This window comes from Ovis canadensis, chromosome 1, assembly GCF_042477335.2.
Source record: "Ovis canadensis isolate MfBH-ARS-UI-01 breed Bighorn chromosome 1, ARS-UI_OviCan_v2, whole genome shotgun sequence".
In the NCBI taxonomy this organism is placed as follows: Eukaryota; Metazoa; Chordata; class Mammalia; order Artiodactyla; family Bovidae; genus Ovis; species Ovis canadensis.
The window spans coordinates 141,738,880-141,749,180 of NC_091245.1; positions in this window are offsets into that span (position 1 = coordinate 141,738,880).

The following is a 10,301-nucleotide window of genomic DNA, read 5'->3' on the forward strand; positions in this document are numbered from 1 at the left end:
GCCATTAGCACCACCTGTGGAATGAAACCTGCCTTCCTATCATTTAAAGTTTAAATTCAGGAACTCTTGAGTCTGTTACACGTTTTAACCATTCAGGTGATGAGTTAGTATTTATGGAACTCAATTACTAGAAGTATGTTATCAGATCTGAAGATTCATATGAATTTATGTGAATATGTAATTAAATATCAACTCAGTAGATTGAAATTTCCTTTTAGTGCCTCTTTATTAATTGAAAGCAATGCATTCAGTACCACTGTTACCCATTTATCACGGGCCAATACTTTTTACTCTAATCTTTGCTGAAATACTAAATCTGATCTCAATATACATTGATACAAACAAGCAAAATTGAGGTAATTAAACAAAAACAAAAACAAAACCCTATAAGCTAAAGTCATCCTTACTTCAAGTGTCCAGCTTGAATTCTCTAGGTATATAATTGACAAACTCCTTCCTGTGTATTGAAGTATGAAAAAAATACTTGGCTAAGAGAATGATTAATCTGGATTTAATATGATCTTAGGCAAGTTTCTTCATTTTTTTGGTTTTGAGTTTTAAAATATACAAAGAGAATGAGTTGAAGTTCTGTGCTCTCTGACTGGTTGGCATTCTTGCCCAGAAAGGTTTATTTCACAACATTTTCAAATATTAATCTTTATGTTTACCAAGAATTATCCCCAACCAAGATAAGTAATGATGTATATAATTGCTGTTGTTCAGTCACCAGTCATGTCTGACTCTTTGCAACCCAATGGACTGCAGCACGCCAGGCCTCCCTGTCCCACACCATCTCCTGAAATTTGCCCAAGTTCATGTCCATTGCATCAGTGATGCCATCCAGTCATCTCATCCGCTGACACCCTCTTCTTCTCAGTTTCAGTCTCAATTCAGTTGCTCACTTGTGTCTCACTATTTGCGACACCCAGGTCTTTAGTACGCCATGATTTCCTGTCCATCACTAACTCCCAGAGCTTGCTCAAACTCATGTCCATCGAGTCAGTGATGCCATTCAACCATCTTATTTTCTGACATCTACTTCTCCTCCTGCCTTCAATCTTTCCCAGCATCAGGGTTTTTTCCACTGAGTCAGTTCTCTGCATCATGTGCCCAAAGTATTGGAGCTTCAGCATCAGTGCTTCCAATGAATATAGGAATAAAGGACTGACTTCCTTTAGAATTCACTGGTTTTATCTCCTTGCAGTCCAAGGGATTCTCAAGAGTCTCCTCCAACACCACAGTTCAAAAGCATCAATTCTTCGGCATTCAGCTTTCTTTATGGTCCAACTCTTACATCCATACATAACTACGGGAAAAACCACAGCCTTGAGTAGACAGACCTTTGTTGGCAAAGTAGTGTCTCTGCTTTTTAATATGTTGTCTAGGTTGATCATAGCTTTTCTTCCAAGGAACAAGTGTCTTAATTTCATGGCTGCAGTCACCATCTGCAGTGATTTTGGAGCCCAAGAAAAGAAAGTCTGTCAATGTTTTCATTGTTTCCCCATCTATTTGCCATGAAGTGTTGGGACCAGATGCCATGATCTTAGTTTTATGAATGTTGAGTTTTAAGCCAGCCTTTTTACTTTCCTCTTTCACTTTCATCAAGAGATTCTTCAGTTCTTCTTCACTTTCTGCCATAAAGGTGGTGCCATCTGCATATCTGAGGTTATTGATATTTCTCCTGGCAATCTTGATTCCAACTTGTGCTTCATCCAGCCCAGCGTTTCTCTTGATGTACTCTGCATATAAGTTAAATAAGCAGGGTGACAATATACAGCCTTGACATACTGCTTTCCCAATTTGGAACCGGTCCATCGTTCCATGTCTCATTCTAACTGTTGCTTCTTGAACTGCATACAGATTTCTCAGGAGGCAGGTCAGGTGGTCTGGTATTCCCATCTCTTGAAGAATTTTCCAGTTTGTTGTGATCCACACAGTCAAAGGCTTTGGCATAGTCAATAAAGCAGAAGTAGATGTTTTTCTGGAACTCTCTTGCTTTTTTGATGATTCATCAGATGTTGGCAACTTGATCTCTGGTTCCTCTGACTTTTCTAAATCCAGCTTGAACATCTGGAAATTTCTCAGTTCATGTACTGTTGAAGCCTGGCTTGGAGAATTTTGAGCATTAATTTACTAGCATGTGAGATGATTGCAATTGTGCGATAGTTTATGTACTCTTTGGAATTGCCTTTGTTTGGGATTGGAATGAAAACTGACCTTTTCCAGTCCTGTGGCCACTGCTGAGTTTTCCAGATTTGCTGGCATATTGAATGCAGCACTTTAACAGCATCATCTTTTAGGACTTTAAATAGCCCAGCTGGAATTTAATCATCTCCATTAGCTTTGTTCATAGTGATGCTTCCTAAGGCCCACTTGACTTTGCATTCCAGATGTCTGGCTCTACATCTGGCTCTACATGTCTTCTCCTTCTACCCTTATCTTTCCCAGCATCAGGGACTTTTCCAATGAGTCAGCTTTTTGTATTTGTTGACCAAAATACTGAAGTTTCAGCTTCAGCATCTGTCCTTACAACAAGTTCAGGGTTGATTTCCCTTAGGATTTCTGGTCTGGTCTTCTTGCCATCCAAGGGATTCTCGGGAGTTTTTTCCAGCACTACAGTTCAAAGGCATCAATTCTTTGGTGCTCCACCGTCTTTATGGTCTTTCTCTCACAACCGTATGTAACCACTGGGAAGACCACAGCCTTGACTATATGGACCTCTGTTGGCAGAGCAATGTCTCTGCTTTTCAACACCCTGTCAAGGTTTGTCATAGCTTTCCTGACAAAAAGCAGTCATCTTCTGGTTTCATGGCTGCAGTCACAATCCGCAGTGATTTTAGAGCCCAAGCAGAGGAAGCCTGTCACTGCTTCCTCCATTTCCCCTTCTATTTGCCATGAAGCAGATGGTGATTGCAGCCATGAAATGAAAAGACGCTTACTCCTTGGAAGAAGTTATGACCAACCTAGATAGCATACTCAAAAGCAGAGACATTACTTTGCCAACTAAGTTCTATCTAGTCAAGGCTATGGTTTTTCCAGTGGTCATGTATGGATGTGAGAGTTGGACTGTGAAGAAGGCTGAGCACCTAAGAATTGATGCTTTTGAACTGTGGTGTTGGAGAAGACTCTTGAGAGTCCCTTGGACTGCAAGGAGATCCAACCAGTCCATTCTGAAGGAGATCAGCCCTGGGATTTCTTTGGAAGGAATGATGTTAAAGCTGAAACTCCAGTACTTTGGCCACCTCATGGGAAGAGTTGACTCATTGGAAAAGACTCTGATGCTGGGAGGGATTGGGGGCAGGAGGAGAAGGGGACGACAGAGGATGAGATGGCTGAATGGCATCACTGACTCAATGGATGTGAGTCTGAGTGAACTCCAGGAGTTGGTGATGGACAGGGAGGCCTGGCGTGCTGCGATTCATGGGGTCGCAAAGAGTCGGACACAACTGAGCGACTGAACTGAACTGAACTGAACTGAATGGGGCCAGATGTGGCCACATTGGTTTCCAAATTTATACAGATGGAAGTTTAATTTTTCAGTATCAATAAATTCATAAAGCTCTTTCCCTACATTTTTTATCAATATTTACTTAAAGAAATTAAGTAAATTATTGTTAATTATTATTAAGTAAATTATTGTTATTATGTGGGGTCATGCAATAATATGTTTAGTGAAATTACAGCATCACAGTCATAGAGGTAGAGAATCACTAAAGCATAATACATTACCTCTAAATTTCCTTTCAGCTTTACAACCTGTTCTCTCTAATGTTAGGAAAATCTAACACTTGTCTTTCTTCCTTCAACTTTGCTTTTCTTTCTGCTTCCCTCCCTCCTTTACTGTCTCTTTCTATTAAAAAAAAAAAAACCCAAAACAAAAAACAGTGTCAATTTACAATGAGTGGATACACCCCATCATTTGATTTCCAAGTTAATCAGAAGATAGGAATCCTGGAAAATTTTCCTATGATCTTTTGAGTATATTGCAGTTGCCACATAAATTGAGACTCCAAACATAGCAAAATAAAACTGAGTGCCAGGTTGAGTGAAATAAAATGCAATTAAGAGACTATAAAACTGTAAATAAATATTTGATGAACTCTGATTTTTTTCTATAAAAGTGCTCCATTTTCAAAAGGAAATTGTATCAGAAAGAGAAATAGCTAAAGACCCAGAAAACATAAAATATGCTTTTGTTGTATTCACAAATATTCAGTGTTTTTCCAAATATATCGAGTGACTAGAAAACAATGGTGTCAGAGCAACCATAGTAGCAATAAACTGAGTTATGTGGAATGACATATAAAGTTAGAATGGGGGCACGGAAATAATGGTTTTAGGACCGAAAAAAAAAATTTAAATTTCCTTCTGGAGGTACATCTGTCACTGTGATATTTGTTCATATACTATTTCCAAGGGCAAAGGCTTATGTGCCAAATGCATGTTTATACTGCAGCACAGCAAAATGGAAATTTTAGGAAAAGCAAGGAACACGCTGTCAGGTAACTCGTAGTTACTGGCATCCATAAAAGTCTCCTTATCCTCTAAACTACGCTTTTTAAAATACACATATACAAGTTATCATTTATCTGTGTGTGCATGCTCAGTTGCTACAGTTGTGTCTGACTCTTTGTGACATAATAGACTATAGCCCTCCCGGCTCCTCTGTCCTTGGGATTCTCCAGGCAAGAATACTGGAGTGGGTTGCCATGCCCTCCTTCAGGGGATCTTCCCCACCCAGGGGTCGAACCTGCATCTCCTGCATTGCAGGAGAATTCTTTACCACTGAGCCACCAGGGAAGCCCCATTTATCTGTAAAAAGTTCTAAATAGTCTGCACTGTAAAGAAACTCTTTTAAAATAAACCTGAACAGAAAGGGGGAAAGAAAAATAAAAACAGCAAAAGTACGTACATTTCTATGGTGAAATCTTTTATATCAGGAAAAATAAACTGTCCATATTACATAAGGTATTGATGCTATAATATTTCTCTCCAAAGAATGGACACATAAGATTCATAAGACAGCCTTTATTTTCCAGCATTTTCAAGATCAGAGACAAGTTAGGGACAGTTAGAAAGTTTGGGATGGACATGTACACATTGCTTTGTTTAAAATGGATAACCAACAAGGACTTAGTATATAGCTCAAGGAACTCTACTCAATATTATACAACAACCTATTGGGAAAAATTTTTTTAAAGAATAGATAGATGTATATGTATAATTCAATCAGTTTGTTGTATGCTTGAAACTACTGAAACACTGTTAATCAGCTATACTCCAATACAAAATAAAAAGTTAAAAACTAAAGAACAGAGAGGCAAGAAATCATCATGAATCTATGAGCTAAGTATCTTCTATCTTTTCCAACACTTAAGGGGTCATTTAATTGGATACTAAATGATTGAAAAAAATTAGCTTAGATTTTTAAATGTTTGTGAAGTCAAATAATACAACTGCTGCAAAAAGGTATAAAGTTCTTAATACAAACTGGGATGATCATTGTGGATTCTCGTTCATCCCCACTGGAGGTCATTAGCCTGTAACCTAATGACTTTAAATATATATATTTAGGGAATGAAACGGGGAACAGAGGTAGCAGGTCTGGATGTCTTCATCCCCAAATAATTTCCCGGCACACATGCATCAACCCCTCCCTAAACAGGTCACTTACTCTAACACGTTGAGGGCCACTAGAATGCTGGGGTCTTCTTGCAGACTACATTGATTTCTCTAACTAACTCGATTTCGTAGTTCATGGGGCTAAGAAGCTCTTTATGATGACCATAAAGGAAGTGAAGACACTGTCCTCCTTTTCTGCCTAGACCTCCAGAAAGATCTCCCTTGCGACACAACCTAAGTCTACCCCTTGTTTATCTCTCTCCCAGTTTTTCCAGTGACAGCATCTGTTACTCATTCAACAAACATTTAAGGAGCACATGTTGTACTCTTCTTCCTGTTAAAATCGGGGGTATACCTGTTTAGTTGTTTAATGCTTGCCTGTCCCTCTTAGGTTATAAGTTCTGAGCTGGTTTTATTTCCCATCAGTAGGTGCCTGATAATTATTTATCAGGTAAATAAGTGAAAGGATGAGGGAATCTCTGCATTAAACTTTTACCTTCACCTGAAGCCAATTTTGGCACTTCCTTTTCCTTTTCTGCTCACAGGAAAGGGTGGTGGGAGTGGGAGGGACCTCGCATGTGGCATCCAGCACAGAAAGGACAGTCTCTTTCCCTCCATCCTTACTCCATCACCTGGCAGGGATGAAAAGAGGCTTCCGAAATTCTGAAGAACTCTTCAAAACCTTATTTCCCTTGACTGATATTGACAGATCTTATGCTTGCAAATGGAGAGAGGTTTTCAAGAGTAATTCACCTCACTTGCATTCAAGAATCCTAGTTTAAACCTTTCTTCCTAATCTGCAGAAATCGTGGTCACACACATTTTAGCTAGATATTTTTTTGTGAGAGAGTGAACATGAATCTAAAATTCCAATATACATTCCTCGATGATAATGTTAGAGGCTTTAAATTTTGTTTCTCTATCTCCACACACCTCCACACACCCATCAGTAACATCTTCCATGAAGATGGTATCCACACATTCCAATTTGTCTGGCAAAGTTCTGCTTTGCCCAGAACATTGCCTGTCCACATCTTGATGGATGACTATCACTTTCTATATGAAGCTTATTTTTTAATTTCCAGAAAAGAAAATATTTTCTTGCTCTGATTTTTAAAAAATATTATACTATATTTTTCTCCAATACTTAATTGGGTACATTATATCTCTTTATGTAGACACATCAATTTCCTTTAGGGTAGATTCCTTGTCATTAATATCCTGCAGTGCCTAGGAATTCATAAATGTTAACTTCAATTAAGCATTCTCAAAATCCTACAAACAGAAATTACAGAATAAAATTTAGCCTATTTGAAGGTTAATATAAAATTTCACTATTATTATATATTCTTATATAATTGCTTCTTTACCAAAATTATGCTTAATGTTTTAGGATGACTGTGATTATTTTATCATGACTATCTTTGCTTACATTTTCCTGTTTAGTATTTTACCACATTTATCCTTTCATATTCTATTTTTTACCTTTGAGTATAAGAGACTGAGGATATCTTATAAATACAAATAGAAAATATGTATTTATTGCTCAAATTTTTATCAAATTGCTGCAAACATTTAGAATTCTGAAATTACCTACTCTTTTGCTGAGCACCACAACTTCAATTTCTAGTGTGGTGGTAAGGTAAAAATCTAAAAGAAATAGAAAGCACCTAAACCAACTAACCATAATAACCACGCTTCCTTTCAAAGAAACCTTAGAGACAGTTTGTGAAACACTTGGGATTTATAAAACACATTTTGAAAACCAGAGTTTCAATCAATAAGTAGCTATCATATGCTGAGCTAAGGGTCAAAATGTTCTGAATCTACCAAAAGCAATCAAAACTCAAGTAGATGAAGTAGACTTTTGAGATTTAAAAATAAAGGATGGTTGACTCATTTAATAACCAGCAGATGATGCAAGTATAACTGGATATTCTAAATCTATATGATTTTAAGGGGGAAAACTATTCAAAACATTGTTGAACACTAAAGAATTTTAAATTTTTCCCTGGATTTATAAAATTTAAAAAAATTAAAAAGAAATACCATCTAGCTAGATAGGAGCTATTTGTCTGTCTTTTTTGTCTCACATTTAATACTCTAGCTTCCAATTGCTCTTCTAGGTTGTCATGGCAACAAAATGCTATTTTCAATAAGTTTTGGTAGAAAACCTGTGTGGAACACCTAATTTAGTATAAGTGGAGTACATTAAGTTGGTTGCATGTATGACAGATAGTTTAACTTTTTTACAGAATTATTTGATCATATTATTCCTGATGAGTACTGCTTCTTAAACTTTTTAAGACATAAAATAACTTTTACAATTCATTGACAATACTAGAAATAACTTCAGTGCAGACATACTTATAGCCAATCCAAACAGCTGCCTGGGATTTAGGCTTTTGCTTCCCCCAAACCCAATACAACCAATTATCCTCTATACCAGTAACACGTTGTTTGTCTGAAATATAGATTTCTCATATATTCATTATTTTAATTTCTTAATTTGCTTCCAGTATTAACATAAATATACTTGTAGAAAACAAGACAAATATCAGAAAAAAATGTATGGATGATGCCACTACCAAAAGCTCCTGTTACACACACACACACACACACACACACACACACACACACACAGGTTTTCACATATTTTACATCTCAAAAGTTTTCAATTACATTCTGACTGGTAGAATAAAATTTTAATTCTTTTGTGCTGCATCCAAAGCCCTCCAATATTTGACCCTGTTTACCTTTCTAGATTTATTCCCACTTCCTACTATCATACATCAGCCAATATCACCAACCAGGTGACTGACAGTCTGTCTTTATGTTTTCTCACTTCAGTGCACACTGCTACAATTTTCCACACCTTTTCATGCTTTTCTCTCTCACCATGCCTATCATAAACATGGATTCCTCTTTTCTCAAAAAAAAAAAAAAAAGAAGAGCCACTCAGTTAACTTCTTACCTTTCCCAGATTGAAAAAAAAAAAAAAACACAACTTATTTGTCCTTTAATGGAATCTACTCTGTAGAATGTTTCATATTATCAATTTTCACAAGTTACTTAGCTGCTTACATGCAAGTATTTTATCTTCTCAACTGGAAGGTAAGTTCATTCAGAAATAGAACTATGTTTGGTGTGTCTTTGTTCCAACCCAACAACAATTTTATCTATTTTACTAAAGGTGAAAGAGGAGAGTGAAAAAGCTGCCTTAAACTCAACTTAACAAAAACAAAGATCATGGCATCCAGTCCCATCAGTTCATGGTAAATAGAAGGGGCAAAAATGGAAACAGTGGCAGGCTTTATTTTCTTGGGCTCCAAAACCACAGTGGACAGTGATTGCAGCAATGAAATTAAAAGATTCTTGCTCTTTGGAAGAAAAGCTATAACAAACCTGCTGCTGCTGCTGTTGCTGCTGCTGCTGCTGCTAAGTCGCTTCAGTCGTGTCTGACTCTGTGTGACCCCATAGACAGCAGCCCACCAGGCTCCCCCGTCCCTGGGATTCTCCAGGCAAGAACACTGGAGTGGGTTGCCATTTCCTTCTCCAATGCATGAAAGTGAAAAGTGAGAGTGAAGTCACTCAGTCGTGTCTGACTCCTAGCAACCCTATGGACTGCAGCCTACCAGGTTACTCTGCCCATGGGATTTTCCAGGCAAGAGTACTGGAGTGGGGTGCCATCGCCTTCTCCGACAGCAAACCTAGACAGCATATTAAAAAGCAGAGACATCACTTTTTCCCAGCAAGGATCCTTATGGTCAAAACTATGCTTTTTCCAGTAGTCATATACAGATCTGAGAGTTGGACCATAAAGAAGGCTCAGCACCAAAGAATTCATGCTTTCAAACTGTGCTGCTGAAGAAGACTCTTGAGAGTCCTGTGGACAGCAAGGAGATCAAACCAGTCAATCCTAAAGGAAATTCATTGGAAGGACTTATGCTGAAGTTTCAATACTTTGGTGCCTTGATGCAAAGAGCCAATTCATTGGAAAAGACCCTGATCCGAGGAAAGATGGAAGGCAGGTGGAGAAGGTGGCGACAGAGGATGAGATTGTTGGATGATATCACTGACTCACTGGACATGAGCTTGAGCATACTCTGGGAGATGGTGAGAGACAGGGAAGCCTGGCATGCAGAAGTCTATGGGGTGGCAAAGAGTCGGACTGAACAACAGCTTAATAGAAGAGACTTCAGGGTAGAAGTGGTATTCCAGATCCTTCCTGACTTCCAGTGATGCACTCCAATAATTCACTTTACTGCCATATGTTATCAAACATATGGGAACACTGTTGGGGAGTAAAGGTGAAAGAATGTATTGTCTCCTCCCTCTTTTAATTGTATTCTCTTATTTATCCGAGATATTGCATGATTGCTACAAACAACTACTTCATGAGTTACCTACCTAAGAGGTCCTTAGCATACACCCATAATGTACACAAGGAAAGCTGGAAAAATGGGTTAAGAGCTAGGAAGCAATACCAGAAACATGGGTGTTTCTTTTCTGTTTAACTACCAGTCCAGTTCAGTTCAATTGCTCAGTTGTGTCTGACTCTTTGCAACCCCACGAACTGCAACACCCCAGGCCCCCTTGTCCATCACCAACTCCTGGAGTCCACCCAAACCCATGTCCATCGACTCACTGATCCCACCCAACCATCTCATCCTCTGTTG